At 34.0% G+C, this 24,996-nt stretch overlaps 1 long non-coding RNA gene across 1 annotated transcript; it reads right to left on the bottom strand.

Moving 5' to 3' along the window:
* Window positions 1–19,006: 19,006 nt before the first annotated feature.
* LOC114078251 lies at window positions 19,007–19,467 on the bottom strand. The gene is made up of 2 exons (XR_003579743.1): window positions 19,379–19,467; window positions 19,007–19,311 (listed from the first exon to the last, which is right to left on the bottom strand). It is a non-coding gene; the product is annotated as an uncharacterized LOC114078251 (long non-coding RNA).
* Window positions 19,468–24,996: the final 5,529 nt, after the last annotated feature.

Here is a 24,996-nt window from a genome sequence, read left to right as displayed (position 1 = left end):
AAAGCTCTAGCAAGTTCTTCGAAAGTAACACTTGACATATGTTTAGAAATCTCTAAAGAAGAAACTATGGATTTATATTTCTCAGGAAGTGTAGTAAAAAATATTTTGAACATTTCTTTCATCACTGAAATCCTTACCAAACATTCTTATCTTGTTGGCCAAGTAGAGTCGTTGGTTTGCATAATCTTTTATAGTTTATGATTCTTTCATTCTCTTCATTTCAAATTCTCGAATAAGATTCATCACTTGCATATTCTACACTCTTTCAATTCCTTTGTGTTATTTTTTGTGATACTCCCAAATTTCTGTATTAGACTTCATTTACATAATTCTTGTAAGAATTAAAGGGGATACTGCAAAGTAAAGGCAAACTTTGGCTAAGGTTTTCCTTGTCTTATTTTCCTTGTTATTTTTCATCAAGTTCATTGTTGGATTATCAAACAGAGGATTTACTTGATAATCCTCTTCTACTGCTCTTGAGAGATCCAATGCTTTCAGATGAACCGTTATTCTTACTGCCCAAGCTTAATAATTGTTACCATTGCAGACTAGTGGATTAAGAAGCTTGTTGCAAAATTCATTTTCTATAAACTACTTGAGATAATAGTTCAAAGAATGACTTATAATATGGTTAACTCTCTTATCACAAGTCCCTAAAGATGTCAATGCTCTGATACAAATTTGTACAAGATTATAATATATTGAAAGAGAAAGAAACGTAAAATATAACAAGGTTAAGTTGCATTACAATATTGAAATAATGACAGAAATGTAAATACATAAATTCATAACTTAAAAATTTAAAGAAAAGGAGTAAAATAAGGTAACATTATTTCTAATAACTAAAGCGTAAATTATAGCAACTAACTAATCAGTTTCTTTCCAACACTGCAGCATTACTTATATGAACTTAATCCTACTTTTAAGTTCTATATTGATTCAATAGAAGGTCGAACTAATCTCCAGGTTTTGAGGCACCATTTTAAACACATTTACCTATGATTGATATTTTCCTCTTCATTTAGTAGTTTAAATTTCTTTTTGAGCTTGCGAAATGACCTTATCCAATTCCAAATTCCAACCCGTTTCTACCAATAGAATTTGAGGTAGATTTGTCTGTCTTCGATATCAGTTCTCCTTTCCAAATCAATCGATGAAGTTAATTTCTTATATGATCATCTAAATAATGAAAATAATCTATCAAAGTCGCTTTTTTAATATAAGAAATCATTTAACTATTACATTTCTTTTTACAAAATATGAGCCTTTAAAGCTTACTAAATTCATGTGATTTACTAAATTGTAATCTTCAAAAAATATACTTTTATGAGAAAATCCATTAAGTAAGCCCATCCAATTAATTGATTAGGTTTTCCTTGGTCACTTATCGATGAATTTATCTTGAACAAATCTTTTGTATTTTAATATGATAATGGATAGAACGTTTTTGAAGTAATTCTTGAATTTACAAATTTAGAGTCGAGCAAATCTTTTGCAGGTGATTAACTCAGTGATGTTCTCTATTCATAGTTTGGGGGATCTGTTTTCATACTACCCCATAGCGTGAAAAAAGAAATTGACAAAGCATGCAAGGCGTACTTGTGGGGTAGCTTTGAGGATAAAAAGAACATTAAGCTAGTAGTGTGGGACAAAGTATATATGTGTCCATATGAAGTTTGGTGGTCTAAATATCAAAGGAAGCAAGATTGTGGAATGTGGCATCAGTGGGTAAGTTGTTGTGGCAATTAAAAGTTAAAAAAGATTTATTAAGGGTTAGATGGGTACATCGGTGTATAAGAAAGAGAACTAGGACATCTAGGAGCATAGACATCCACAAGATACTAGTTGGTACTAGAGAAATTAAAGTTGAATGCCTTCAAGAAAGAAATAGTGGAGTGATATGCACGAGGCATGTATGTCCTATCAACAAAATGGGAAATACTCATTAGGAGCAATCTACGACTCATTGTTAAGGGGTACAGAGTAAGATGATAATTGATGAATTCATTAGGAATAAAATCTCTCAACCAAGGCATGGATTTATAATTTTGGTTAGTTGTTACACCTGGAAGTTCAATGACCTAGTCTAGAGCCTCATCCGATGAAATATGCCTTAAATCAATGTTTCTAAGCTTAAAAAAAGTAATGAAACTAATTATCAAGTGTTAGAATTCAAGAAACGACCACGACGTCCGAAGACTAGTGAAAGTGAACTAGTGTGCCTTTGTGTGTTTCAAAGGGTTTTAGGAGTCGTCTAAAGTTCAAATTTGGTGTAAAGGTTTAGAATATACCTAGATTATGTTTAGGGTCGAAACATCCGGGTACGACTCCCCAAGGACCACCCTAAGGGTCCTTGAGGAGGACTCAAACAACTGACCCTAAAAGCTATCAAAAACAATGTACAATCACGAGGGGGAAATGATGAGCCGTCATTTAAGCGGTGCTCTGCAGTTGGGTCTCGTTAGTCCAAACTTAGAAACCTCATAAAATTCTCCCAAAATCCAGCCTCTCATCCAAACCACTATTGACCAGGATGGTCCGTTGTCGGATTAATGGCCCGTTGACGGGGTCTCGTCGTTTGAGACCCCAACTTACTACCCAATTTTTGTTAAGTTAGGGTTGTTATCTAATAAGTTAGTTAATTATTAATGGTTATAGAAAGTTTTAATTAGTTATTGTGGGACTATATCATCCCCACTAAGTCATTAAACTAACCTAACACCTCATAGTTTCCCAAACCCAATTAGCTCTCATATCTCTCTAGTTTCTCTCACTACTCTAAGACACCATTGAAAAAGAACAACAAGTTCATACTAGGCCATAACGAATCATGTTTTCCTCCACAATTCTTAAAGAACTCTCAAGGTATGGAGGATATTCACTCTTGGGACTCTTTTCCCCAAGAGACTCTTCAAAATTGGTTTTCAAATATCTTCGATTTCCATGTTCTCATCAAAATTCGTGGGTTTACTTTAAATGTTGAATTGTATTGTTAAAATTCGATTATTGTTGATGATATAAATATGTTTATGTGTCTATTGAAGTATTTCTTAAAGATTTTCCCTAAATCTCTATAGAGGTTCATGAACACCTATCTTCCCATAAGCCTAGTTTATGAATTAGGTTGATTATGATTGGGGGGTGGGGATGGAATTGAATGTGTTCTTGTTAATTTACCATTATGTGATGATAATGTTTGAGTCAAGGGATGAATATGATGGAGTTGAGGGTGAGATCCTTGATGAAATTCATGGAAGCCATAGGTAAGACTTCTAAGATCATGACTACTCCATTATGTTGATGTTGGCCTATAATTGATGTTGCTATTCTATTAAAGTGTAAATGATGATTCTATGCATTTATGATTAGTGCATGATTATGATGAATGTGATATTTTAATAATCTTAGGTTATGGAGGATTAAAAAGAATTCTCTTGTGCATCTTATTGATGTAATTATGATGTAATGTTCTCACTTATTGATTGGGTTGTGGTTAAAGGAAGTTCTCATCTTAGAACCTAAGATCTATGATTATTTTATGCAAGGGGTTAGTCTCCTATGATCTATAATATAACCTAATGTTAAGGAAGACTCTAAATAACTTCAAAAAAGGGAAAATATATCTTATCCCCAAGTGAACTAGATAGTGAGAGGTGTCCCTTTTAATGAGAAAGGTAGGTTCACATAAAGTCTCATGAGAGGGAAACTACAATGCTCATATGCATAAAGAGGGTTTCTTGCAAGAACCTCCTAGTTCCTTAACTATGTACCCCATAGGAAACCTAGCTACTGGATCCATGTAGACACTATTATTATGTTTATGTATTACCTTGACAAGTAAGATCCCCTTCTTCGGTGTGAGGGGTTTGCACCAGATACCATATTTAGCTCACATGGCTATTGTCGATTATGGGTAAGTTTTGCGAAAGTAAAATGATGAATATATGAAAGTTAATGATGCATAATAACTAAGTTTACTTGATAGGTATACTAGTCTAGGTAAGAGTATGAGACTTTACCTATACATTGCACATGTAGACCTTGACGGAATTCAATTCCTAGGGTGATATTTATATATACTTATGTTATGGTTGAAATGACTAACGATGATTCTATATTATATTGGTGTCATGTGATGTACATACACTTGATATAGATGTTGTTTGTTTTGGTTGCCATGCATGATAATGTAGGTACTTGACATGAAGTTATATGATGTAAGGATAATGCATATGGTTTCTTTTCTAGTTGACTAAGTCTATGTGGGGTTATGGTGCTTTACGTAGGCACTGCACTAGTTGGATTGGATTGGGATTGTGAGTAAGATATTATGATATGTTGATGAAATATGTTCTAAGTATGAATTCATGATTATAACTTCATTTTAATGTGTTGTTGGACTTATATGTATGATAGGAATATGCATAAAGGCTTTTCAAATTGACTTATCATGTTTTGAACAAAATGTCATTTTTAGTATGTTTCTAAATGTTTTGATTGCATATGTCTTCATTATTAGAACAAATGGTTTGGATAGCCTATATTCTATCTATTTCTATAAAAATGTAGGATCGGGCCATTGAAGAGATTCAAGACTACTTTCAAGAAGCTTGGATAAGATCTCCAAGTTGATGAATCCTCAAGTCGAGGATGAAGCCCATTACTCTAGTGCTAGCTATTTATGTCTAAGACAATGTTCATTTCTAATCTTTTGAGACTTTGTTTTAAGTCTATATGAGACATATTGTAATAGTGTAAGGCTATGTCCCAAATCTTGTACTTCTATCATAGAAGGTTATGTGTGACAATAATAGACTATGTTGATAAACGAGAAGTCTATGTATACTTCATACGTAAAGTTTTTAATTTTCTATATTTTTCTACCTGTGAAATGTGATGATGTATGCTAAGGGATTGTTTAAGGCCTCTAAGAGGACGAAGACGCCGATTACGACTAGGGAGTGTTCTCCGGTCGTGAAAAACTTCGTATCAGAGTATGACCTTGAATAATTTTAGGATTGATGTCTCACTAAACCACGTCTATGTAGAGTCTTGTTCATAACTGTGAAGCGCGCCACACTTATGAATAAGAGGCTACGTGATGCTTAAGAAATTCTCACTTTCTTGGTATTCCTAGGTCGTTCCTCAAAAGTTTTCACTCTATGTGTCCTTTTTCATCTAATCCTTTTCTTGTGGTTATAGGCGATTACTACTAGAAGGGCAGCCGCAAGAAGAGTTGAAGAGGAGATTACTAATGTTGGAGCTCATCCCCAAGACAACCAGGCTCCTCCATAAGGATATCAAGATCCTCCGCAAGAACAAGTTCCTTTGGGTTACCAAGCTCCGGTCAATCCTCTGGCTATGATGGATAAAGAGATAAGTTTGGTTCAAGACATGAATACTCAAGATCAGGCCATAAATAATCAAGTTTAAGCTCTGACGGTTCAAGAAAACCGAGAAGTTGCACCCCGTATGAACAAAAATTGTAGTACCATGGCTTCTCGCTTGGGGGACTTCACAAGGATGAATCCTCCCATGTTCTTTGGGTATAAGGTTGATGAAGACCCCCAATACATTCTTGATGAGGTCTAAAAGATCTTGCATGCTATGGGGGTGAATTCAAATTAGAAGGTCGAGCTAGACACTTATAAACTCAAGGATATGGCTCAAACATAGTACACCAAATGGAAGAATAATAAGTCTTTAAGAGCGGGTCCCATCATGGGAGGGCCTTTTTTGATTGGTTCTTCCCAAGGGATAAAAATACGGAAAATTTAGGAGAGTTCATCAACCTTCTTCAAGGAGGTATGAGTGTTAAAGAGTACTCTTTGAAACTCACTAAGTTTTCTAAGTATGCCTCTTCCTTGGTGTCAAATCCGAGGGATGAAATGAATCGTTTTGTGACGGAAGTGTTCGATGATCTAGTGGAAGAACCTTGTGCGATGATGCTTCTGACAACATGGACATTTCTCGTTTGTTGGTGCATTCTCAACAAGTTGAGGAGAGTAGGCTTAAGAGGAAGAATAGTAAGGCCAAGAGGGCAAGGTCCTATAATGGATGTAACTCTAAGGGTAGGTTGGAAATCCAAGATAAGCCAAGGTTTAAGAAGAGATTCTCTAACAAAGTTCCTTCTAACTTTTCTAAGGCTAGTGATAATAGGGTGCCTAACCCTAATCCTCAAGGAGGAAAAGGAGGTGGATCACCATGTGAGAAAACTACTTGTGCCAAATGTGGCAAGAATCATGGGGGTAAATGTCTAGTGGGTGCGGATACTTGTTTTGGTTGTGGAAAGAATGGTCATATTGTTAGATATTGTCCCATGACCTAGAGTCAAGGTAGGGAGAATAATCAAGCACAAGAAAGCGGTCCAAGTTCTGATGCTTCTAAGAGGAACCGCTTCTATGCTCTTAAATCTAGAGGTGATCAAGAGGGTTCACCCAATGTTGTTACCGGTATGTTGCAAGTCTTTTCAATTAATGTTTACGCATTTCTTGATCCCGGTTAAACATTATCTTTTGTAACTCCTTTGGTGGCTATGAAGTTTGATGTGCTTCCCGATGTCTTAGTTGAACCTTTTTTAGTTTATACCTTGGTAGGTGACTCCATGGTTGAAAAAGAGTCTATAGGAAATGTACTATATTGTTGTCCAATAGAGTTACCTTGGTGGATTTGGTAGAAGTTGACATGTTTGACTTTGATGTTATTTTAGGAATGGATTAGTTGCATGCTTGTTTTGCTTCAATTGATTTTAGAACAAGGGTATTTAAGTTCCAATTTCCTAATGAACCCATTTTGGAGTTGAAGGGGGGGGGGGAGGAAACTCAATCCCTAGAGGTCAAATCATTTCGTGTCTAAGAGCTTGTAAGATGAATACGCAAGTGATGTATCTATCATGTTGTGAGGGTAAAATACCTAGACTCTAAGATTACTCCTTTAGAGTCGGTCCCCGTAGTGAGGATTTTTCGAAAGTCATTCCCGATGACTTACCTGGAATTCCTGCCTAACGCGAAATTATTTTGGCATAGATTTTTTGCAGGATACTCAACCCATTTCAATTCCTCCTTATCGTATGGTGCTGGACGAGTTGAAAGAATTTAAGGCTCAAGTCAAGGATTTTCTTGACAAGGGTTTTATACAACAAAGCATATCTCCATAGGGAGCTCCGGTATTATTTGTGAAAAGAAAGATAGGTCTCTTAGAATGTGTATCAATTACCAACAATTGAACAAGGCCAATATAAAGAATAAGTATTCTCTTCCTAGAATTAATGATTTATTTGATCAACTCCAAGGTGCAAGTTACTTTTCAAAAATTGATTGGAGGTCGGGTTATCATCAACTTAGGGTGAGACGTGTTGACATTCCTAAAATGGTTTTTCGAACAAGGTATGGTCATTATGAGTTCCTAGTTATGTCTTTTGGGTTTACTAATGCCCCGACGACTTTTGTGGACCTTATGAATAGGGTGTTCCAGAATTATTATGATTCTTTTGTAATTGTCTTCATTGATGATATATTGATATATTCCAAGAGGGTGAGGATGAAGATATGGGTCATTTAAGACTAGTATTGCAAGTTCGCAAGGAACATCAGCTCTTTGCTAAATTTAGTATGCATGAATTTTGGTTGAGATCAGTTGCATTTCTTGGCATATTGTGTCAAGTAAAGGTATTGAGGTCGATCCGAAGAAAAAGGAAGCGGCCAAGAATTGGCCTAGACCTCTAACTCCCACTGACATAAGAAGTTTCTTGGGTCTAACTGGGTACTATAGAAGTTTTGTTGATGTTTTTGCATCTATTTCTTCTCCTTTGACAACACTAACTCAAAAGAAGGTTAAGTTTTAGTGGTTGGAAGCTTGTTAAGAGGCTTCTAAAAGTTGAAAGATAGGCTTACCTCCGCTCTGGTATTGACCTTACCGGAGTATACCAAAGGGTTTGTTGTGTATTGTGACTCTTCTCAAGTAGGTTTGGGTTGTGCCTTCATGCAACATGTTAAGGTAATAACTTATGCCTCTGGACAACTCAAGGTGCATGAGAAGAACTATCCAAATCATTATCTTGAATTAGAGGTCGTAGTGATTGCTTTGAAAATATGGAGACATTATCTATATGGTGTGCATGAACACGTATTCACCGACCATAAGAGTTTCCAATATGTGTTCACTCAAAAGGAATTGAATATCCAACAACAAGGTCCTTAGAGATTTTGAAGAACTATGACATGAGTGTCCTTTACCACCCCCAAAAAAACAAATGTTGTTGCGGATGTTTTGAGTCGAATGACTATGGGTAGTGTGGCTCATGTTGAAGAGGGTGAGAAAGAGCTAGTGAAAGATGTCCATAGATTATCCCGTTGGGTGTTGACGTACCGTGGTTTCACGGTGCTTTCAGTGCATTTTTCTTAAGATTTGTGTGTGCCTAAAACCTTTTTGTAGTTGTTTTAACATGATTTTGTATTTGTTTTACAGGAAAGATGTTCAGGTTGCAAGATCAGGAAACAACTGAAGAAATAAATGAAGAACAGGACCGTAGTTGGGAACCGTAGATGAGCAATTAAGGACACTGGAGACCACTCAGAGAAATCAGACTAAGTGTGAAACCACGAAAGGGAACGACGGTTCGTTGATTGGTCAAAAGTCCGTACTGCAAAACCATTATTTTGATCAGAGAAGGTTCCACTATCTAAAGTTGAAATAATTCTAAGGATGGACCGAAGGAGTGCATCGACGGACCATAAATACATCAACAAACCGTACTGTTGGTTCATCAATTGATTCGGAGAGGGTTCCATGGGAGGAGAGAGAAAATGAGTCTAAGTCCTGAACGACAGAAGGAGTATATAGACCATCGATTGATCGACGGCCCGTCAGTTGGTTAGTAGATTGAAGCCGCGTGACTGAGCAAAATTTCCTTATTTCAATTCCTTTAATTTAGGACAATATTTTCTACAAATAGAGGATTAAAACCTCGATTTTTGGGGTTAGAAACTCTTAGTATTATTCTACTTTTGTTTGGAGATTGGTTTTGAATACTTTAGCAATCAATCAATTTTCGGATTTGGTTTGAAGTTTCTTTTGCAATTTCAAGTTGATATTCTGGGACTCTTCTTATTGATAAAGTAAGTTTATGATTTCTTACTTACAAAATATTAATTGTATTTTTTATTGCATGGGAAACTAAATCCATAACTAGGGTTGTGGAAATCATGGGTGATTAACAAAATATACCTAGCAAATAAGCAATTTTTAATTAGGTTTTTGCATGTATTGGTAATTGTTTTGGTTACAAGTCTTTTTAACAAGTTCAGCATTAGAACAAGCCTTGTTGCTACTTACCAGACCAAGGAGTTAGTCATAGGAAAAGAATTGTCAACATAGAATTAGTGGAATACTATCTAATAGGCTAGTGTCGATTGGTGCGAAGTAATAACTAAGCCATACATCGATTATAATGTATAATATGAGGTAACGGTAAGGGTTAGTAAATTATACACATGTAGCCACATCAAGGTATGGGTTGAAAGTATCAGATGCCGGACCAAGGATTTAGAGATACATAACTTACCACTTTACATGCAAACCACTAGGAAGAATTGCATATTCTAGGGATACAGCGCTATGAACCTATGGGGAACACATATATCCTAGTTAGTCTCGTAACTTGATAAAAAGTAATTTTTTGCTTACTTGTTAACTTAGAAGTATTAATGAAACTTGTTTCACAAAAAGCCTCCTTTAATTACTTGTTTTCCGAAAAACCTTGGCTAAATAGACGTAATTGTACATTGAAGTTAAGTCTAAATCATTTTCCTCGTGGGATCGACTTCAACCTGCTGGTTGGGTTCTTGACTTGATCACGACCGCTTACACTTCTTTATGGAAGTGTAATTTCAGCGTATCAGGTGTTCGATTAGAAGATTCTCCAACATGGAGTTCATGGTTCATCATAACTCCGAGTCATCTTTAGTGGTTGAGGTGAAGTCTAAGCAACATCTTGATCCTCTATTGATGAAGTTGAGAGAATCAATACGTAGCAAGCTCAATGAGTCATTCTCCTAAGTATGGACGGTCTACTTAGGTACCAAGGTAGTTTGTATGTACCGGATGTTGATGACTTAAGAAAACAAATTTTGGGAAAAGCTCATGGTTCTAGATATTCTATTCATCCGGGTGCAACCAAAATGTATCGTGATCTACAAGATGTCTATTGATGGAACGATTTGAAGAAAGCTATAGCAGATTTTATGGCTAAATGTCCTAATTATCAAAAATTCAAGGCCGAACATTTAAGACCGGGAGGGTTAACTCAACCAATAGATATTCGTACTTGGAAGTGGGAATATGTCAATATAGATTTTGTAGTTGGGTTGCCTCGAACTCGGAAGCAAAATGACTCAATATGGGTTATTATGGATAGATTGACAAAATCTGCCAATTTTATCCCCGTCATAACAACTTATACGGCGGAGGATTATGCTAAATAGTATCTTGATGAAATTGTGAGTTGTCATGGGGTTCCATTAACTATCATCTCGTATAGGGGGTCTTCAATTTACTTCTAGGTTTTGGAAAGTATTCCAAAGTGGATCAGGTACCAAGGTAAAACTTAGTTCCGCATTGCATCCAAAAATGGATGGTTTGGCGGAACAAACCATTCAAACCTTGGAGGACATGTTGAGAGCATGTGTTATTGACTTGAAGGGTAATTGGGATGACCATCTATGATTGATGGGATTCGACTACAATAATAGCTACCATTTGTGTATTGCCATGGCACCCATTAAAGCCCTTTATGGGAGGAGATGTAGATCTCCAATTGGGTGGTTTGAGGTAGGTGAGTTTTCTCTATTGTGTCCTGAAGTAATCTATGAAGCCTTGGAGAAACTCCGACTTATAAGGGATCGTTTGAAGACGGATCAAAGTCGACAAAATATTATGCCGACAATAGGAAAAGGGACCTTGAGTTTATGGGAGGTAATATGGTTTATTTGATGATATCACCCATGAAAGCGGTGATTAGGTTTGGGAAGAAAGGGAACCTTAGTCCCCAGTATGTGGGACCATATGAGGTTGTGAAACACATCAGAAGTGTTGCCTATGAGTTGAAACTCCCTTTTGAGTTGGCTACGGTCCATCCGTTATTTCATGTGTCCATGATCAAGAAGTGTATAAGTGATCCGGTGTCTATCCTATCTGTAGAAAGCTTAATGGTTGACACTAACCTTTCTTATGAAGAGGTCCCGATTGAGATTCTAGACCGGAAAGTGAAGAAGTTTAGGAACAAAGAATTAGCTGTAAAGGTTCTTTAGAAAAACAAACTTATGAAGAATTCTACTTGGGAGACTAAGGACGATATGATGTCCCGATACCCACCTTTTTTTCCTTCCTCTTCTAGTCAAGGTCGAAATTAGTACCTTTTCCTAATTTTTGTTTATGAAGGGTCTTGAGTGTATATAAACTTCTATGATTTTCTTTAATGTGCATATTCTTGTGAAGATCCATGTTTCAATGTGCTTTGAATTATGTGTCTTCATACTTGAAAGGAAACTTGATTACATGTTTTGTTATATTGAGGTATGTGATATTTCTTGTGAAATTGTTCAAGTGTGAAATTATGAAATTGTAAGACCTCAAAAAATGACTTAGGTGAACTAGATCCTAAAATGTTGTTCATGATGGTTTAAGGTCCTAAATAGGTCTAAAATATGGGATAGAGGCAGTGTCTAAGAGTTTAGGTGCATTGGAAAGTAAATGTCAAGGAAAGACTAAGACGTTCGACGACTAAGTCACCTATGTGCCTCCTATGTGGTTTTATGTGTTTATGTGTGATTCATGAGGTCATAAGGTCCTTAACTGATTTATTATATCATATATAGACAGTGCGTCAAGTTTCGTGGAGTTTGGAGGTTAAACATCTAAGAACGTCCATGACGTTCGAACGTGTTGCCTTGAAATGACCTTGTGTGTCTAAGCATGTTTTGTTGAGTTTTACGTGTTCTTTTTGGATGAAACTCATGTGATAGGTGCAAAAATCATATACGATCATGTTTGGGTTGGAAACGTCCGGGCAAACATCCGCAAGGACCAACCAAAGTTCCTTGAGGAAGGACCCATGTTGACGGCCAAAACTGCCCAAAGCAGTGCCAACTACGGATGGCAAACGACGGCCAGTGGCCTGGTCGACACCCCGTTGGTGGAGGTCATCGTCTTGTATTTAGACTGGGGAGATAAGCTTCCAGTTTCCACTCTCTGAATCCATCGATGGAGGACAGGACGGTCCGTGTGTGGACTTATGCCCTGTCAATGGGCAACCGTCATTTGGGGTCTATGTTCCTGTGCAGGCTACTGTTAAGTGAGGGGTTAAAGTGTAATTTCACCCCACTTCAAAATAAGATTATTGGCGGTTCCTTAAGGGTCTTTTTGGTATTTTAAATGTGTTTATAAGTCTAAAACAGTAAGAATATTTCATTTTTCCAAATCAAAAACCCAAATCCCTTTGAATTCTCTCTAGAACCCCATTGGAGTCAAAACTCAATGAAGGGATTCGATCAACAAATTGAGTAAAGATTCTTAATCAAATTGAAGAATTAGATTCAGGTATGGATTTTGATCATTGAAACTCTCTTCATGAAGGAGCCCAACTTTCAAAGATGTATTCTAAAGTTTTCAAGTTGAATAGTTCAATTTTATGATCTATTCCATGGGTTCTTGAATTAATGATTTCTAAACATTGAACAATCATTGAATTAATATTGTATTGATGATTTCAAACTAAAATAACCTATGAACCCATGAATTGGATGAACCCTAGGTTTTGACTAAGTTATGTGTTACTTGATATTGATCTAATGTTGATGAATTCTAATGTAGTTTTATGTAGGCTATTGGTTGATGTAATAATTTTATTAAATTTGTATCTAGGTTGCATCAGATTGATGAATATGTAGTAATTTGACCTATTTTCATGAATATTGTTATAATTATGTTGAATTGTTGGTTATGGCCATGGGTAAGGGCCTTGTGATATCGAATGTGGTGATTTAGAATGGGATTGAGGTTTTATGGATGATGTGGTGGTAATATTCCCTAATTCCTTTATTTTTATGATTATTAGACTTCAATTATATTGGCATTGGTATGGTCCACTTATGGTGGCGGTGTTATGTGCTTTACTTGTAATTGATGTGGCCTTATCGACGTTATTTTAAGTAATGCAATGATCATGGCCTTGTCGGAAAACTACTTGAACTAATGTGGCTAATTGTATAGTTGATTATGTGAAGTATGATGATATCTATCTACATGTTAAGCAATATGAAAGTATATGTGTTCTATTAATTTTATGTAGGTGATCATGTTAGAATATGAATGTAGCTTTGTGGGTATAGTCTTAAGGTTGATGTATATTATTCCTACTTGAATATATGAGTCTATGATGGTCATAATTATGTTGATATGATATTATGCTGGATGAATTGAAGATGATAAGGGTTATTTCTATATGCTTCTAAAATGAAATGTATTATGAATTAAAGTTAACTATGTGGTGTTTTGTCTTGGTTGACTTGTGTCCCTTGCTTGATGTATGTATGAATGTGAATATGTGATGTCTTGACATAGGATTCTAAAGTCTCTTAGTCTTGAATTTATGAATGATATGTGACCTTAAATGAAGTTAAGAGAGTCTTTTATGTGAAACCTTGAACCTAGTGGTAAGGTTATGAATGTTGAAGTCGTAAGCCTTAATGGTATCCTTCAAAGTAAAGGGATGATAGACTTAAGGTTAATTGGCTGGAACGGCGTCATATTAATCCTTACGAAAGTCATCATGATCTTCTTGTCGCCATTGGAGGTAGCCCTAGTGGACCTTTCTTTTATAGCGTAAATGTGTTTGGGTCATGAACTTGATTTGGAACCCTTTTATGTGAACCTTAAGTGTGAATTACTCTATAAGAACGAAGGCTAGCACCGAGTAAGTATGGTAAGGGAAGTATTTCTAGTTAAAGAATGAGACTAGATTACAAAACATGCCCTTCATATTCCTTAACCATGTGCCTAAATGGGATGTGTCTAAGTTCTACCATTGGCAAGTAGAACACCCTCATCGGAGTAGGTTAGAACTTCGGATTCCATGCTTTGCTATCATGGTCTATGTCGGTTATTGCCTATTCTCATCATATGGAATACCTATTAGCATTATATAAGTTCTATGAGGTTTAGGTGGTGGTATGAGACACTATCTAGACATTGCACAATAGGCTTTGAAGGTGTTACTTGGAGTTCCTAGGTCTTTTCCAAGACCATTACTTGAATGTCCTAAATGAACTAGTGAAAGTAATGAGTTAAGTTAAGAAAGTATGTTAAATTAATAAGTACTTATCTACAGTAGTTAAGGATTGTTTAGTTAAGGTGTGAAGGGGCATATGAATGGTCACTTCGTATTTTACTTAGATGAGTCTTAAGAATGACTCTAGTTAGGGAAGATATTGATTATGTGGACATGATCTAAACTTAGATAGTCTTAAGGATTATTTAGATATTCTTGAAGAGGTCAATCATGGACGTTATCTTCTTGATTTACTTAAGCAAGTCTTTTAATAGCCTTTGGTAAGGGAATGTCAGTCTCATATTTATGTGTTTGATGTCTTGTAATTGTGTATCTGTCTTATTATAAGTATTCTTGAGAGTAATTTAGTTATTCTTAGGGAGTTGTATGGGTGGTCTCTCTTTGTGTTGCTTAAGTGGGTCTGAGGATAGCTTTTAGTGAGAAGACTACACGTTAAGAAGTGCCTAAGGAAGAAGTAGACAACTTCACCGTAACAGTGAATTTCTTCACTGTACAGTTAGTTGAGCTTACTGTAATGTTAGATACAAAATGTGATTAATCGTTTAAATGTTATCTTATGTGTTTCTAAGTTGTTAAATGTTATTCTTATGATTATAATGTGACTTTAAATGAAAATATGCATATTTCTAATAAATGTCTGTTTTCATGATTTTCATGCATTATGCCATACTTAGTACATGTGGTTGTACTAATCCATGTTTTTATCTATCTCTAGAGTTGTTGGTAGGTGAGGAGCATTTGGGAAGCAAGACTTTGTACGTAGCATCATTCAAGTGAAGTCAAAGTATGTCCTCATTTGATTCGAGGGCATAGATGTCTTTTCTGTTTCCATTTGAAGTATTGTGATCGACTACGTATTTTTATATTTTGAAGTATGGGTCGTGTCCCAGGTATTCTCATATCTTAAGTTTTATGAGATTAAGACTTAGTATTTTCTATGACTTTATATGAAAGAGTTTTTAAAGACTGTGAAATGTTTTGTGAAAAGTTTTAATTCTGCACTACTTTTCATTATGTATAAGTGATGAATTATATGTCAGGGCTTGTACAAGGCCTTTGAGAAGTCAAGTACACCGGTTGCAATCTGACATTGACCCTAGATTTTAGGGTGTGGTTTTGGGATTTGACAGAAATCATGTAGTGCTTCTTGTTGAAAGAATTGAACTATATGAAATGGAGAATGACATCCCTTCTTGCATAACATGAAATCATCAAATATGTGCATTTTGATAGTTGATGAAGTTCTTACCTCCTTATGATGTTTTTGTTGTGTTGAGAATGGAGTGAATGTTTCCTCCTTTGATTTTCTAGTCATTATTATGCATCATGTGTTGGTTATGCTGCAGTCTTGAGTCATAATTCCAAAAGGATGTTAAAGTGTCTTTCGAGGATGAATGTTCCACAAGGGGGAATGTAGTTACACCTGGAAAGTTCAATGACCTAGTCTAGGCTTCACTTGATGAAATATGCCATAAAAGTGTTTCTAATCTTAAAAAAAGATAAATAACTTAATTAAGAAGTGTTAGAATCAAAACGTCCAGAGACTAGTGAAAGTGAACTAGTGTGCCTTTGTGTGTATCAAAGGGTTTTAGGAGTGGTATAAAGGTCAAATTTGGTAGAATGGTATATACCTTAGAGTGTGTTTAGGTACGAAACATCTGGGTAAGACTCCCCAAGGACCACCCTAAGGGTACTTGAGGAGGACACAAACAATTGACCCTAAAAGCTGTGAAAAAACAGTGTAACCACCAGGGAAAACAAAGCTCTTTCGTTGGTCCTCGTTGGTCCACACTAAGAAACCTCACATAATGCTCCCAAAATCAAGACTTTAATCCAAACCACGATTGACCAGGACGGTCCGTGGTTGGATCAACGGCTCGTCGACGGGGCCTCATCATTTGATACCCCAACTAACTGCCCAATTTTGGTTAAGTTAGGGGTGATAAATAATTAGTTAGTCAATTAATTAATGGTTATGGACGGTTTTAATTAGTTATTTTAGGACTATATGAGCCCCATCAGTCATTAAACTAACCTAAACACCTCATAGTTCCCTAAACCCAATCAGCTCTCATATCTCTCTAGTTTCTCACACTACTCTAAGACACCATTGAAGAAGAAGAAAAGTTCATCCTAGGGAATCAAGGCTCAATTTTCCCTCCATCATTCTTCAAGAACTGTCATGTTATGGAGGATATTCACTCTTGGGACTCTTTTCAGCAAGAGGCTCTTCAAAGTTTGTTTTCAATGGTCTTCAATTTCCATGTTTTCATCCAATTTAGTGGATTTACTTTTAATGTTGAATTGTATTGTTTAAATTTGATTATTCTTGATGATCTTCATATGTTTATGCGTGTATTGAATTATCTCTTAAAGCTTTTCGCTAAATCTCTACAAAGGTTCATAAACATCTGTCTTCCCCTAACCCTAGTTTATGAATTAGGTTGATTATGATTGAGGAGGGTTAGAATTGAATGTTTTCTTGTCAATTTACCATTATGTGATGATAATGTTTGATTTAAGGGATAAATATGATGGAATTGATGGTGATATCCTTGATGAAATTCTTGGAAGCCATAGGTAAGATTTCAAAGATCATGACTACTCGATTATGTTGATATTGGCCTATAATTGATGTTGTTATTCAATTGAAGTGTAAATGATGATGCTATGCATATATGACTAGTATATGATTATGATGAATGTGAGATTAGGATAAGGTAAGGTTATGGAGGATTAAAAGTAATTCTCTTGTGCATCTTATTAATGTGATTATGATGTAATGTTCTCACTTATTGATTGGGTTGTGATGAAAGGAGTTCTAATCTTAGAACATAAGTGCTATGATCATGTTATACAAGGGGTTAGTCTCCTAAAGACTATGATATAGTCTAATGTTAAGAAGAGATTCAAGTCCACTTTCAAGAAGCTTGGATAAGATCTCCAAGTTGGTTAGTCCTCAAGTCCGAGGATGAAACCCATTATACTAGCACAAGCTATTGACTATGTCTTAGACAATATTCATTTCTAATCTTTTGAGGCTTTGTTCTAAAGTCTATATGAGACATATTTTAATAGTGTGAAGGCTATATCTCAAATCTTGTACTTGTATAGATGGTTATGTGTGAGACAATAATAGACTAGGTTGATGAATTTGACTATGTTGATAAACGAGAAGTCTATGTATACTTCATATGTAAAGTTCTTAATTGTTGTGTATTTTTCTACTAAATGACAGTTCACTAGAAGAGGAAACTTATGAAAAGTTTGAAAGTATTCTATTCAAAAAAATATGTTTGAATAGAGTTAGAGAAGTTTGAAATAATTTTAATTATTTACAACCTTTTCTTAAATATTTTATTAAGTTTGTTGAATTCTATATTCAAAGTCTACTGTGTATTTTATATTATTTTCAATAGTAAAGATGCAATTTAGTATGATTATTTTTTAAAAAAAAAAAGAGAGTAAATTTTAGACTATTTTATGAGAATTTAGTTGCATAAAAGGATGCAATAAAATTGAATTTTAGTGCAAAAGGGAAGCTAAATACCATTGAAAATAAAGTTTTGGATTGTATAAGTGAGTTCGTCGGATGCTTATTATTTTATTTTTTAACTTTATATTTTTATGTTTAAAATAATGATAATAGTGAAACAATAAGTTAAAAATGCATATTAATAACTTACAACTTACATTGATATTAATAAGTTAATTTTGAATAGTAAAAATATTTTATAGACACTTTAACTAAATTAAGGTGTTATTACTTCCTGATTTTTTTTTGTACACCTTTTGTTTTATGTGGCACACTCCGTGACTCCATGCAATTGAGGCGCGTGGAGATATTTGGATTCCACGTACGCTAAAAAGGTGCATAAAATTATAAATAAAAAAGTTAGGGGGTAATACGACCTTAATTTAATTAAGGTGTGTCTCTAAGATTTCGATCATAGTCTATGGGGTATTTGTGCATTTTTCCTATATATTCTAATAATTGTTCGTTTATAATGTGTTGATTCTTTTTTGGTTGCTCTGTCCCAACTCCCAGCATATATTTTATTATTATTCATTACATTTTTAGTTTACTAGTTGAATCTTTTAGTTTGAAATATTTAAGATGTATATACGATCTTTATTATTAATGCATTTTGATATTTTATACATTTTTCGATCACAACATCATAAAAAATACTGACATTAATAAGAATTTAATAATAAAAATTGTCTCTATGATAGAATATTTCCCTCTCCCTATTTTTCTTCTAAAAAATGATGGTTTACGTTACTTTCATACTTTGTTTATTACAATGTGGACGAAGAGTTTTGAGCTATTCAACATAATTATACTTTGATATTCGTCTTTTGATTGCAACTTGAATGAAAATCATTGTTTCTTATTTTCTAGATTTGGAAGTAGTTAACATAATTTATATAAATATATTAAACTTTAAATTTAAAGCAGTTAGGACTAATTAGATCTATCAAATTAATATTGTCTAACATTGATCAGGACCATTGATATGACTATATTCTTTATATTCATTATGCATCTTTTGAATAAGGAATTCTAGAGGAGAAAATGAATGGTTGAAGTTGTGTATTTACATTTACTGAATACCAATATATAAATGCATGTAAAATATCAATTAAGACTTAGCTCTAAGGCACTAAATCTAAGATCCATATTATATGGGATTTAATTTACACTAATTAGGAAAGTGAATATATGATAATATGATAATTGTAAACACTAGCTCCCCCTCCAGATGGACTGTGAATGTCATGAAGTCCCAACATGTTCCATAGTGTCACAAACTGATCCCTTGTCAATGCCTTTGTAAATAAACATGTCAACTGGAAGTGTGTAGGTACATATGATGGACTAATAATTCCAGCTTGCAACGCTTATCGAACTATGTGACAAGCTATTTCAATATGTTATGTACACTCATGGAACAGAGGATTCACTGCAATGTGCAAAATAGCTTAATAATCTGATGGATTATTTAGATAAATCAACAACGAGGTGTGTACCTTGTAATTCACAGCACAAATCGTCGATCTGCTTCTTTGATAGGTTGGTGCTCAAGTCCATCTTTGGATCACTAGCAAACAAAGATTTGTGTTCACAAACTAGAAGTCTGTTTTGTGTGTTGATTAATTTTTCTGAGAAATTCACTTTTTTGTTTCTTGACTAATCGCTTGTTTTTGGTTTTCTGTTTCACACAATTTCCTCTCCACTTCACGTTTCACATACATCCGAAAAATACTCCCACTAGGAGTCTTTTAAAGAAAGGTTGAACGTTTACAAATTGTTCTGCCTTATCCTTTTAAAAAGATTTATCCAAAATTAATTAATTAATTAATTAATTAATTGGATAAGACATAAAACAGATCGAGTCAATCCAGATGGGTGACCCACGACCCAAAACTTACATCTCCCACTTTGTACATGGTGGACAAGACCCAAGTAATCATTATATCAATGAGACACAATTCGTACGACAAATAGTTCGTGCGACATGTGAGCATGAAGAGTTTATCTTTAAGGTTCTACAAGCCCTACATATAAAATTTAATCACATGTGAAAAGAATTCACTACTATTAAAGGATAATATTACTCACAATACCCCACACGTCATTCAATACTTCAGTAGTTACTTATTCGATCACTCAACTTCTTAAAGAGGTGAACTCGAGTTCATGTTTAACTTTATACACACAATCACACTTGAGTGTAGTAGTCGCCTTATGTATACAAGTTGTATTGTTCATTTAATCATCTTCCATTTCTACTCGAATCAATTTGTTCCATATGAACTTTTTCCCTAGACATGTATAGCGTTGCTGAATCGCTCATGGCTATTAGTAACATGCTAAAGTAGCAACACCGATTGAAAATTCAAGAAATAACAAAAGGTCAAAGGATATTTCATTGAAAGGTTAATTTAACTTCTCTTGGTCTCACACAATGAGAAGCAGGGAATATTCTTTCATTGACCCATTGATCTCTAGACACACATGGTATGAAACACGTGCTACGGTATTTACACCTTAAATTGGTGTATGTGTCTCATTCTATTGATCATTCAGCATTGTAAAGGTCTAAACATCTCCATATGTTTAACCCTAGTTTCTCTCTTCAGTGATCCTTAAGCTCATTTCTTGTAGAAACTTTTGTTAGGATCATAAAGAAAGTCATAAAATGATGGTGAAATTTATCTCTTTTGCGTTCCCTGACGTAGGAGGCGATTGTTTGTGTGAGAGAGATAATCTCGCGACTTATTCGACACATTTTATATCTTACATGTTATCACATGCCTACCATATTTGAATATAAATTCAATAGTTTTATATTGAAGAGAATATCATATCAATCAAGCCAGTTTAAAATATTGAAATATCATCATACTCTATGCAAACCTAGAGTCTTAACATGTTTTTTGAACAAGTCTAGAGATTACCTTCTAAAAATAATCAACTTTCATTCACATGTATGAATGTATTGTAATGTTATTCTCGACTTGTCACTACGTCTCTCACAAAGTTGTAGTTGATGTCAATGAGTTTGGTTTTGCTGTGATATTTAGGATTTTTTATGTATGCGGTATATTTGCTTGACTATCATAATATAGAATCATTAGACCCTTACAATTCTTTGGAATATTCAAACGTTCAAAGAATCTCTTTGTCCAAACAACTTTTTGTAATGCAGACACACATGCCATAAATTCAGATTCCATGGTTAAAAGAGTTGTTCAAGTTTGCTTCTTACTTTTTCACAAAATATTACCACCATATAGTAAGAAAGCAAAATTGGAATTTGATTTTCTATCATCCGGGTCACTAGCCCAATCAACAGTAGTATAACCTTTTATGAATAAATAAGATTCACTATAACAGTGTATGATCTGCATTTCTCTTCAAATATCAAAATATTCTCGTTACTGCTCTCAAGTAATTTTTTCTAATATTGGATTGATACCTGCTAACTATACTCATGGCATTACAAATGTCTGGGCGAGTACATATCATAACATACATCAAACTCCCGACCGAATTAGAATAAGGAACTCGAGACATGTCTTTCTTTTCTTTTCCAGTCTATGGACATATTTCAAGGCTTAAAATTTCACCCCTTGCTACAGGATTATCCATGGGTTTGTAATAATACATTCGAAAACGTTTCAATATTTTCTTTGTATCAGTTCCTTGAGATAAACTCCAAAATTTCTTAGAGCGATTTCTTTGGATATTAACACCCAATATGTAGTCTATTTCACCTAAATCTTTCATATCAAATGATTTATTTAGCCATGACTTGACAGTTTTAATATACTCCAAGTTATTTCGAGCTAATAAAATATCATCTACGTAAAGAGAAAGAATTACAAAATTTCCATTGGACATTTTCACATAGATACAATGGTCTTCATCGATCATGGTCAAATAAAATGATATCACCTCCTTATGAAATATTAGATACCACTGTCTTTGAAGATTTCTTTAGGCCATAAATTGATCTTATCAATTTTTATTTTTTTTCTTGGCCTTTAACAATGAAACCTACTGATTGTTCCATGTAGATTTCATTGTTTAATTTTACATTGAGAAAAATATTATTTACATCCAGTTGGTGTAATTCTTGATCTAAATATGCAATAATAGTTAACAGTAATCATAAGGTTGTAAACTTCACAACTGGTGAAAATTTTTCCTCATAGTCTATTCCAACTATTCTTGAGTAAAACATTTTGCAACAAATCGTGCTTTATGTCTTTCTATTAACCCATTCAATTTACATTTAACTTTAAAGATTCATTTATTCCCAATGGCTTAACGTTACTTAGGAAGGTCAACTAGATCCCAGACTTTGTTGATTTTCATAGACTTTAACTCTTCTCTCATTGGTTTTAACCATTCATCCCTTTCAGGGCTCGATAAGGTCTCTATCATAAAATTAGGTTCATCCTATTCTGTAGGAGATACCAAATAAACATAATCCTTAATCTCATAAGATCATTTTGGATCACCTTTTCTTGTACTCTTACAAATTTGGACTTCATATTCCTTTATAGGATTTCGGGATTCATAACTCCCAGTTGGACCAGGAATCATTTCTTGATTCATTGAATTATCAAGCATGTTTGACAACATCATCTAATCTTCTGAATTCAACATTTCGTACAAAGGTTCTGCTTCATCTATTTCACCTTTTTTTGGAAAATCATCTTCCAAAAAATCTGACATATCGTGATACAATTTCAGTTATACTTTCATCCGCCAATTCATTGACAAACACATATCTTCTGGAGCGTTCAGAATACCTTATAAAGATACATTTCTTTCCTTTTGTACTTAGTTTACCAAACTCACCAAAATGATCTTTAATGTATGTTGCACAACCCCATGGTCGTTGATCATTCAAGTTTGTTTTATGACCAGTCCAAAGTTCATAAGGCACGGAAGACGATGATTTAGAAGGCGCTTTGTTCAATACATAAGCCGCAATCAATAATGCATTTCTCCAGAAAGAGAGAGAAAAAATTATTTGCGTCATCATTGATCTTGTCATGTCTAATAATGTCTTATTCCTTCTTTCAGCTATACCATTTTGTTGATGTGTATTAGGAGTAGTCAATTATGTGATCATATCATTTTCAGTACATAATTCTTCAAATTTTTTGACAAATATTCATTTCCTTGATTGGTTCTTAAAGCTTTTATTCTTTTATTAATTGCTTTTCAACTTCATTCATATTTTTTAAAGCACTCAAGTGCTTTAGATTCATTAAAAATCAAATAGACATAATCAAAGCGTGTGAAATCATCAATAAATATAATGAAATATGTAGCACCAGACCATGTCTTTACACTCCTTGGACCATAAATATCAATAATGAATTAATTGAAGTGGGAATTCAACTCTCTTAGCCTCCCAAATGGTTTACATGTAATCTTTCCAGCAAGACAATTTTCATAAGTTGACATTTTAATTTCGGTGAAAGAACCTAAATGTCCTACTTTTGCTAACTTGTTGATTTAATCTTATCATATGTGACCTATTTTAGCATGTCATATTTGTTATTGACATATAATTAGGTAAGAATTTTAATAATTATGCATGTGACATACACGTTCAAGCAAATCAATTTTCATAAAGGTTTCATATTTAAAAGTAAAATCGTAAAGACACACAAGCATCCATTCATCATCTACTAATTAAATATTTAACCGAAATTTGAAATTAACTTCTTAATGTGTACACTAATTTATTTCAGACTATAATCACACAGATTTAAATGTCTAATTATTAAACACCATATGATATTGTGCAATAGAATAATAATTCACTAATCAAAAAAATAAAAGAGAATAAAGCTCAAATATTCATATCAAAGCACAATTAAAGATTTTCACTTCAAAGTTTAATAAAAATAAAATAAAAAACAATAAATTATTTTGATAAAAAAGGGCATATGTGGATACACTGTAGGTGAATTTTTACCCACTTAACTCCTATTCTTCTAGTATTCTGGGAAGGAATGATGCAAAACATCGTACCCTTCCCTCTCTGTAACTTGAATGTCACTTTCATTAAGCTTTTCAAATTTTACGACAAAGATCTGGAGGAATCCTATTAAACAACCAAGGGGATCCAATAACTGCACATCAAATTTTTAGATTTATCCAAACAGATGTAGTTTTTCGAAAAACTCTAAAAAAAGTCAAAATTTTCAACAATTCATATCTTACTCGTTTTAATTTCGTTATTCTATTATAATATATATTTGGAAAGCTATGCACAAGAAAAATACAAAAAAATAAGTTTTGACAAAAAATATCCTTCAACCAATTTTCAAATTGCTATTATACAGAAGCAGTTTTTTCTTTTAAAAATGTAGAATTATTTTCTTAGAAGGACAAGTAATCCGTTCTATTTAATGAGTCACAATCAAATAGGATTCTGAATCCTATTTGATTATTAGTAATCCATAATTAAACGTTAAAAAAATTAACTTTTTCCAAAAAAAAATTCTTTCTATTCACTAATTTTAAAAAGAAATAGTCTCAATTTAATTTCTTATAAAAATATAAAGTGAATATCCAAGACTGCCACACATTATGAGATTAATAACAATAGCTCTGATACCATTGATGAATTAATAAGGTAAATCAACAATGAGACGTGTTCCTTATAATTCACAACAGAAGTCGTCGATCTGCTTCTTTGACAGGTTGGTTCTCAAGTCCATCTTTAAATCAGTAGGAAACAAAGATTTGTGTTCACAAATTACAAGTCTGGTTTTATGTTGATTAATTTTTATGAGAAACTCACTTCTTCATTTCTTGACTGATCGCTTATTCTTGGTTTTCTATTTCACACAATTTCTTCTCTATTTCACGTTTCATGTACATTCAAAAAATACTCCCACTAGGATCCTTTTAAAAAGATTTATCCAAAATTAATTAATTTGATAAGGTATAAAACAGATCAGGTCGGGTTGGGTCTGTCCACATAGGCGACCCATCATCCAAAACATACATTGTCAAAAAATAATTTTGTTGGAGTTACTTGTGGGACTTTCAGATCTTGTAGAATATACTGTAACCATGTGAGCTCTAAGAATGTGTGATTTTGCTGACAATC

This window comes from Solanum pennellii, chromosome 8 (genome assembly GCF_001406875.1).
Source record: "Solanum pennellii chromosome 8, SPENNV200".
In the NCBI taxonomy this organism is placed as follows: domain Eukaryota; kingdom Viridiplantae; phylum Streptophyta; class Magnoliopsida; order Solanales; family Solanaceae; genus Solanum; species Solanum pennellii.
The sequence above is the reverse complement of the archived record's forward strand: the minus strand, read 5'-3'. Positions and strand labels throughout refer to the sequence as shown.